Genomic DNA, 7,802 nt, shown 5'->3' on the forward strand with positions numbered 1-7,802 from the left:
AACAGCACGCATCCGCATCCACCTGCAGCCTCTTCAGTCATCACATCATTCAGCAATGACGATAACAACATTCTGATCCCTGACAGAAGAAAGGGCGGTGATTTTGGCTGTGTCCCATTTCTCCCCCTAACCCTGGCTTTCGACCCTGACCCTGGGCTCTGCGCCTCACGTGTCCAATCCTCGAGGTGTGAAGATGCTGTTGGCCATTATGGCGGTTCTAGTGATGGTGATCTTAAAGAGGCAGGGTGTGCTCACGGCCTCAAACTCACACGTGTGTTTATTAGCAACAGGTCCGTGCACACCTCAGTTGGAAACTCCATCTGAGTGGACTGAAATGAAGTAGAATGTAATGACTTGTTTCCATTGCGACACCCACTTGCATTATTTGTCATTCACAGCGATAGACTTCAGTCATGGTGTTTCCTCCCAGTCTGGTGAGCTCTGGCTGGGACTGGTGTCTGAGAATGCTGATATGGGAGTCACGAGTCTCAGGTTCTGTGTGGACTCGTGTGGCCGGCTACAACACCAGCGCCTGTAACTTCACAGCCGCATGGTAATGGATTCTCAGCAGCAGAGGATGGTCTCAGAGGTGCTCCGGCAGTTGCACAGGCAGCTAATCTGGGAAAGATGCACATCCTGCCTTTGAAGTTCTGCTTTGGAGAGAACGGTGCGTACGAAAAGAGCGCGAGAAAAAAAGGAGAGCGTCTTTGTAGTGCACTGTTTTGGAAGCTAAGGGGAAGGTCATGTTGCATTCGATTAAGCGGAGGGTTGAGTCAAAAGGAAATGAAGTGCCAAACGGTGTGAGGAAGTGCTTCAGCTCCGTGTCAGACAGTCTGTGTCCTGGTTTTCTGTCTGACATTTCAAGCCACGTTTGTTGACCGCCGCCGTGGCTGAGCGCGGACGCCGGATTCACGTCCCGCCCCCTTCATGTCTCCAGCAGCAGCATCATGTGGCCAGTCTTTTGAAGCCATGAAAAAGAACTGCAATGGTACACTGCAAATACCATGGGAAATGTCAGCTGCACTTTACTGGAGAAAAGGCTCCGTAGCCAGTCAGACAAACTTGCCACAAGCAAAGAAGCACAAGAACACGAAACGACAAGGGTCAAGCGTTTTCCTGACGCCATCAACGTCACTTTGGAAGCCCAACAGTGGACATTGAGAAACCCCCACACACCCAGGCGAGGAAGAAATATTCTGAAGGGAGCTGCCTTCATCTGTCGGACAGAAAAGTCAGGAGAAAAACCGATGAATACAGGTACGTTTTGAAGGAGTTAAAAAGGACGTGGTGGTGGTGGTGGTGGTGTTTCAGAAATGACGGCGGAACACAGCACAACATGGCTGCCCAGAGCAGCCATGAAAGGAAAGCCAGCTCAAGCCAGAGCCAAGCTCTTTGAAACGCCCACACACCGGCGCGCGCTCCCCGCCACCTTCTTCCGGTGTTCCTGTCTGGAGTGGCATCAGCGTCTTACCCGCCATCTTGACCTGGACGTGACTCTGGTCATAATCTTGCCAGCTGGTGGCTGGCCACACAGGCTCGGTCAACAGCTGAGACGTAGACTCAGTCTAACTGCTCAAGCAAGGCCTTGGAGCAGCGCTGTCTATATCTGTCAGAGCTGAATCTACAGGCAAGCGTTTCCATTTCATTCTGGACTTGGTCTCAACCTCAGAAGAGAAAAAACTAAACTGCCGCGTCAGCAAAAAAGATTCTGACTAGCACAAACGGAGGAGAAGCAGTGGATGGTTTTCATGAAATGTTCTTTGTAAATAGGTCCTGACCTAAATAAATACAGGAAGACACGAGGCCGTGAAAAGCGCCTGGAAACTATGATTCTTTGGCAGAAGACTGGTCTCTCGGCAGAGTCTGGATTTCAAATCACAGAGAAGAAAGAAAGCTCAGCTTTTGTTTGTGTGCCAGCGAGGAGAACATCATTCCGTTTCACACTGGAGGCATGAAAGCACTATTGTCATGAACGTGGTTCTAAAATGAAGCTGCAGATGAGGCACGGAGGGAGAATCTTTGGCGACGGGCCAAAAGGCAAAGCCAGGACGCTGGACATGAAGGGGGCCAGCACCCTTGAGCCACAACGCTCTTCGTGGATCAAAGCTTTATTGTGTGAGGAAAGGCGCTTCCCACAGGACTGGCTCCCGAATCATGCAAGAACTCGCCTCCGTTTGGCATCCTGAGGTGAGCGGAGAGAGCAACAGGACTAATAAGAGCAGCCTCTGGATGCCGCGAGATATGAGCGCCGCCAGCATCAAACATCAACTATTCATCAGAGAGGAATGTGAGGAAAACTGTCGGCGTTTCTCGGCTCTCCGTCTTGTTTGATTTGGGCTTTGGGAGCGAGGCGGCTGCTCTGACATCTGGTGGAGATGACAAAGCAGCCGTGGAATGATGGGGTGTGGGCAAGCAGCTGATCTCACCTCTGCAGGAGGACTGTCGGAGAGAAACTCCTCTTTTCATCCAACTCCATCGAGCTGGTTGAAGTTCCTTTGTGATTTGCAAATGCAGCCAGTGTTTGTGGCTCGTGGCTCGGCTGTCTGCGACCTTGCTCCTCGCCTTCTCATGTGGATGAAAGCTGACCCTCTCTTCATCTGGACACCGGAGGTTAGTTGGCACCTCAAAACATGGTTGCGTCGTGTTGCTGCTCCAGGAACAAAGGTCAACATGAAGGAGGGACTGACAAGCTATTTCATATCCCAAACAAAAGCTGGATTTACTCTGCGTGGTCTCCTGATGCACTGCACAATCTGACATACTCTACAAGTAGCTGTCGTTCTCTGAGGACTGCCACAAATGAAATCCATTTCATATTTGACGTGCTCCACGGCCCTGTGAAGTTCATATAAAGTTTAGCTCCCAGAAAGCCGGCTCTCGAGGGAGGTGGCTGAAGACTGCGGCTCACAACAAAGCAGGATCCCAGGAGTCAGTGGTGAGGCCATACGTCCGTCTCCTGGAGCGGCGCTGGCAGCACGACTCACTGTCACAAGAGGTATCCTCAGAGATACCAGCTGTATTATCAGGCAGGAGCAGGCGTTAGCCAGCCAGCCTTTTCTATCGTCCCCGCACTGCGAAACCACACTTACCGTCGAGTGGTCAACATCTACGTTCTTCTACTTTTCCAGTCCTTGGCTTTCTGAGTGGATCACAAATGGCTTGGCTGGCAACGGCTCCGCCGACAGCCGACCAGTGTAAATGACGCTGTGGGTCTGCTCTACATGGAGCCATCCACTGCACCATAGTCTCAGCAGCGGCGGCGGCGGCGGCGGCACGCGGCCCAGACTTGAGCGACGCCTCTGACCGTGGAGCAGCGTTCAGCAGGGGATGGATGGTTAAATAGCTCATGCACAAGCCTCTCATGACACATCCCGGCTTCTGTCTGATCTTTCAGCAACTGTCAAACCTCAGATGTGCGAGCGCTATCCTCAGCCCATCTCATCTCCTCATATCACCGCTCCCCACAATCTTTTTGAGGCCGGCTGCCACTGAATTTAAGATCAAGAATTATCCAACCACAGTCAAATGAAAGACTCATTAAGCGTTTCCACACTCCCTTCCCATCGCCTCCTAGTGTCGCGACGTGGTGACTGGTGAATGCTAGCCGCCGCACATGAACACACTGAGGCTTGATGAAAAACATGTCCACTATGGAGTCTAGAAATGCAATTTGCTCCAGAGACGTAAACGCTGACCACGCATGGCACATACACCTGGCCGTCATCATCATCAGACTCGCTCGCGCTGGCCATGGAGGGGAGCTCATCCTTTCATGATGCTCTCCATGCATCAGTGATGGTTAGCAAATATCATTATTGACGCACCAGACGGCACAGATCCTGAGAGCTGCACATGGTTTCTGTCAGACACTATTCATCCATGATACGGCGAGATGTAGGAGTCCAGCCATCTGCAACAGTCAGTCCGAGCTCGGGCGGCAGCTCTAAAGCGCTCAGTGACGGAGCAACAGAGGACTGACTCCAGCAGCAGCAGCAGCAGCAGCAGCAGCTGCCTCCACCTCAGGTCCTGGCAGGATGGATCCTGGTGACTCAAGATGAAGGACTCGTCTGAAGCAGCTGGAACTCCACAAGCAGCGTTAGCTACCTCACACGGCCCATGTTCATCTGCGTTTCTACTCAAATGTTCCCATGAATTCATTCCTTTGTGAAGGGGGGCCCGAGAGCAATGAAACAACACGAGAAAAGCTGCGTATAAACAACACAAGAATGAAAAGTGAAAGCATTTGCAAGAATGATAGTTGGCAGATTTGCCAGTAGTAAGTGATGTGAGTGGCTCAACATCCATAACTATTATTCCGGCCTCTTGCGACATCCACACCCTCCTGCATTATTCATCGTGTGGAGTAATGCGTGCATGTACAGACATGAAGCGCTGACATGAGAATGGAGAGAAGGAAACGGGGCCGATGCTTGTACGAGCAGCGCTGTGTGTGTGCGCGAGTATTCACCAGCCTCCTTCAGTCACACGTGGAGCCCGGTTCCTCAGCAGGCCGTCAGGCGGCGCTCTCTGCTCCCTCCCACTGGGACAGCACTCGTCAGTCATCCTGTTGTAGCTCATTACAATGAGTCACGATCATAAGTCCCGCAGGCCAGTCAGAGGCTATTGATCCGCACGAGCTCGGCTGACTTCACGTGCACACTCGACTAACAGCCTCCGACGGCAGTGCCACGCGGCTCTCGGTAAAATCTTGGGCTTCCAGCCCCTCCTCAGTCCAGCAGGTGTCCAGGAGGTGCTGGGAGGCGACACACACCGCTGAGGAGTGTTTCATCAGCCGTGTGCAGCGGTGGAAGGAGGCTGGCGCTCATCAGCATTCTCCTCAGGCGGACCACGCAGATGCGAGGACGTTTCCCCCCCCGAGCATTAGAAGCCCAATATCTTCCACACACTCAGCCTCAGCAGTGCGCCTCACTTGGAGATCACCCACAAAGAGAAGCAGGCTGGAATGAGAAAAGCCAGCCTCCCACACACCTGCTCAGCGCCGACTCTTTCACACCACGCCTCTTGGAATGGCTGAGAGCATGTGAGCGGCCGCGTGCCACCACAGCTCCTGGCTACATGCAACGCACTGGATGTCAAGGGCTGCTGGCCTTCGCTGAAACCCGTCCATGTGACTTGCATCAGTGGGACCAATAGCCAGGCATTCACAGCAAGGTGGCCGCATCCAGTCCCTCTCTCGTCTTCACGTAACTCGGCTGTTTGAGTTTTGCCATCAGCTGACCACAGTACTGTACAACTGTAGCACTGGCAGATTCCCCTGTGTGAACTTGGACCCATCACCGTAACCCTCCTGTGTTCCCCGTCCTGCAACACAACTGAAGGCAGCCGCGGGCCACGCCTCTCCTCGCTTAATGCTGCGACGGATCCTCTGGCTCTCCCGGCAAACTCATTCGACGCTATGACACACGTTTCTCCTGCCAGTGGCAGAAATCCCAGCTTCATTCTGAAGAAGTGCGCCGCAGACACGAAGGTGATGAGAGTCTTTGGCTGTTTTACATAAAGAGCAGGAGCTTTGAAGTCCCCAGATGAGCTTTGCTGCAATAACTGAGTCTCAAAAGACGAGGGAACATCCACACTTCACAGGTACAAGCAGCGCCGCGATATGACAACTGTGTTTCATCTGATATTTCATTATGCTAATGCTACAGACAAATACGGCGGCGGTGCGAGCGGGAAATTGAATATGTCGCATCCTTTGCTTTGAGACGTGTTCTGCTCATTTGTTTGATGCCAAGAGACGGGACGGAGTGAGGAGGAGGATTTGGGGATCAATTGGTGACCTGTCATGACTCTCACCATTATCAGTGGCTCATGCACGTGAGGAACTCCCTCTGTCATCTGACATAGTCGGGTGACTAGTTCCCGCTCCAGTGACCAGAGACCCAGCTGAACAGGGAATGACGTGAGAAGCACAACCGACAGGCTTCTGGATTCATTATCACTCTCGTCGGGTCCGGCTCTGTGTTTGGAGCAAATCGAGCTAGATGTGTTCAACTGGCTCCACTCACGGGTCCAATCATTGCTTGTTCATGGTCAGGGGAGTCAGAATAGTGGACCAATGCAACGGTAGTGTCAGCAGCTGTGAAGTCGCGGCGCAGCCTGATGAAGCAGTGTGTGAAGTGGGAGTCCCAGTGAGTCCCAGTCAGGTCGTGTCAGCACGTGATGCAATCCTCAGCCTTCATTTTGTTTTGCCGTGGAACTTTGTCCCAAGTGTCGGATGGAAGTCAACGCTTGGCTTCCATCAACCACACCATGCTCCGAGCAGTGACATCCGTGAGAGACCTCTCTGTGCTCACAGCTTCCCACGGACACGTGTGTTTAGGGAGCGTTGAGCTTCGCCAGGCCTCGACCGCAGCATGGACACATCGGCGACTGCTTCACTTTTACACGGTTCAGTGAGTGAAGCAACAGAGGTGTGAAGACCTGCCCTGGAGGTTCGTAGAACTGCCGGGACATGAAGCTGAGCTGTAACTATCCCAAAGGCTTTACTGCATGGCTCCACACACGACAAGTACCGCCTTTTTGAGTCGGTGAACTGAACAACCAAATTCCTCAGATGACGTTGAAAGGAGCAGGAAAGTACTCAGGGAGCGCCCACCTCTGCTAACAGCCACATGGAGAGCTCCAGCCAGAATTACTGCTCCACAGCTGCTTGGTCTGTGCAACTCTGCACCATCAGAGATGTTGGTGATGGATCCCAGCTCAATGCCACAGCACTGGCGCTCACACACGGTCGTGTTTTGCTATCTTTGCGGGGACCTCTCATGCCGTCACCCTTTCCCCAGCCTCTCCCTCTGAACCTGACCATCCAAAACACCTGGCTGAAGTGAAGCAGGACCCTGAAGCAGACCGGAACCCAGTTAGAATGAACTACTGCGACTGAGGTTTTAACCCTCTGAACCTTGTGAGGACCCAGTAACAGTAATTTCACCAACAATGAGCAGGATCGCTGCAACTTTCACTGAATGACGGTTGAGGAACTGGCCGACGGTCTTCCTGAGGACTGAAGGTGGGGGTGCGCTGAGACCGCCCCACACGGGCACAGGCCCCGCTGACCTCTCTCCTGCTCCCTCAGCACAGGAGCCTGAAATATGTCTTCAGCGTCAGTCCTTTCTGAATTCACTGAGTCAAAGTCAGTGGTATGAGTGTGGACTTTCTGCTGTTTATTTTGGCCAGAATGATCAGGAACAAGTGAGTGGGTAAGGACGCGGGAAGGGGCTCTATTCATCCAATGTTTGTGCTGGCAATTTCTGGCAAAACATGTTGTTCTTTGTGAGTCTGTGAGTGAAGCCCATCTGGCTGGCTGCCCAGTTCCCTGCGTCCCCCCTGCCTGCCGTTGTAATTCTACACGGCGTGAAGGCACAGGGAGCCGGTGCCAGCCACCGGTACTTGGAGCGGACGCATAGCTGAAGTGACAGCGGCTCGGCAGTGGCCAGTTCCTTTCCACATACCTCAGTCGTGGCTGGCTGGTCAGTGGCAACCTGCAGAGAGGTCCACGCAGCCAGTGGTGTTGGCATGTCACAGGTCATGTGTGTGACATGCAGCCTGGCTGCCCGGTCCAGGAGGGCTGTCTGTCACGCCTCTGTTCCAACACCATTTGATGGCTCAGCCGTGATCACACAGCAAAGGTTGGTACGTGGCTCCGTGTTGGGCCTGTGATTCGGCGACATATTTCACAATCGATTGAAATTCTTTGTGAATTCATGGGTCAAAAGCACAACTCTAAGTTTTAAGGAAGATCCCTTGACTTGTGTGTGTTGTGTGAGTTTTTTCTCCTCTTCCCA

Source organism: Synchiropus splendidus, chromosome 13 (genome assembly GCF_027744825.2).
Source record: "Synchiropus splendidus isolate RoL2022-P1 chromosome 13, RoL_Sspl_1.0, whole genome shotgun sequence".
Taxonomy (NCBI): domain Eukaryota; kingdom Metazoa; phylum Chordata; class Actinopteri; order Syngnathiformes; family Callionymidae; genus Synchiropus; species Synchiropus splendidus.